Below are 1,645 nucleotides of genomic sequence, written 5' to 3' on the forward strand. Positions count from 1 at the left end.
CTTCCTCTTTCTGATGGAAACCTTCTTGGAAGAAAATTCAATTTGACACCCCTTATGTACAGTCATCACTAATTTCCCTCATGGTATTTTCTCACTTCACACAATCCTAAGCAACCCCAGTACATGTCTCTGTAACCAGCCTCCACCCAAAGGAGACACATGGTGATGAACCCCATAAACTCCTTTCAGCTTCCATGAGAATGGGACCCAAATCATAATAACTCTTATGGTTATAGCTAACATTTATTATGCTATTCTTAAAATATCTTGAAGTAGTTATGCTTCTCCTCACCCATTGTACCCTTTGACCAGTTAAAAAGTGAAGAATACAGAACTCTGAAATTATCACTCACTCTTTACTCACTCCTACATTGATATTTGAGTAACTCTACTTTGATGCACAGAAAAAAAATGTTTCCAAACTGCAAAACTCTTTTAAGTGGACTTTAAGATGGACTTAAGTCCAAAATAGAGTATTATATGAAATTTGATAGTAATTAGACTGAATTACAGAAAAAAATTTCCATGATTATAAATTTAAATCATGTGCATTGAAGAAAATATGTATTCCTTTTCTTTGTCTTCTATATATGGACATATATAACATACATATTTCTTGTAGTTGTATAGAAAATTCTGCAACTTTCACTTTCATTTCATATTATATTGCAAGTGTTTTCTGATGTTATTTAAAACTTCCATAAAACTTTCCTTAATAGCAATGCCTCTTGATGGCTATGGATTCTGCTGAAAATGGCTATGTAGTTATCTGGTGGCAGAATCCAGAAGCTCTTCTCTCTGCACTAACAGTGGCTTTCAGGAACTTAGCAACAGAACTTTGAGGGATTTGTTTCTCTCTAGTGTCTCTAGCCATGTGAAGCAGTACCTAATTCTCTTGGTTTGATTTCCCAGTGTCACCACTCACTGCTTCCTCTCTAGCCAATTGCTTCTACTGGCAAGTCCTAATGCTATGCATTTCTTTCAAATCCCTAAGAGCATATCCAGGAAACCTTTGCATAATGATACAAAATTATATATTCTTACTTACTTTCCCTGTTTCTATTTGACCTGTTTAAATTTAAATCTTGGCTCAATGATACTATTTTTAGCTCATGGTGAAATTTCCTATCCCTTTAAGTGTGTGTCTTCCCAAGTCTTTCATTGTAGAGCCAACAATGATCTTGTGGAGATCTCCAGACTGAGATTTTACATGGATTTGGCAATACTCCCACATTTATCTTCCCCTGAACTCTCTATTTCCTATCTTCCTGATGAAGTACTATATACAAATGGAATTCAAAATATATCCATGATTTTCTCACAGTTCCCCAAACTAGATATGTAAAGTAATGTCTATGAATTGCCTGGTTTTACAACTAGCTTATCTCGCAAAAAACAAACACACAAAAAACACAAAAAACAAAAAAAAAATGGTACCCTAGAAGTATCAGCGCTTTTATGACAATTTCATACGTTCTCTGGAGCAGCACTGCCATGGGTTTTTGTAAGTGATCTTGCACTGAAAAATGTAGGGATTTACAAGCACTCTGCTCTCAATATTTGAGAGAACAAGCAAATTGAATGAGTAAATAGATGCAAAGGAGAGGCATAAATACACATCAAATTTTGCACATTGCTGGTAAGA

The sequence above is a fragment of the Lynx canadensis genome, chromosome F2 (assembly GCF_007474595.2).
Source record: "Lynx canadensis isolate LIC74 chromosome F2, mLynCan4.pri.v2, whole genome shotgun sequence".
NCBI classification, from domain to species: Eukaryota; Metazoa; Chordata; class Mammalia; order Carnivora; family Felidae; genus Lynx; species Lynx canadensis.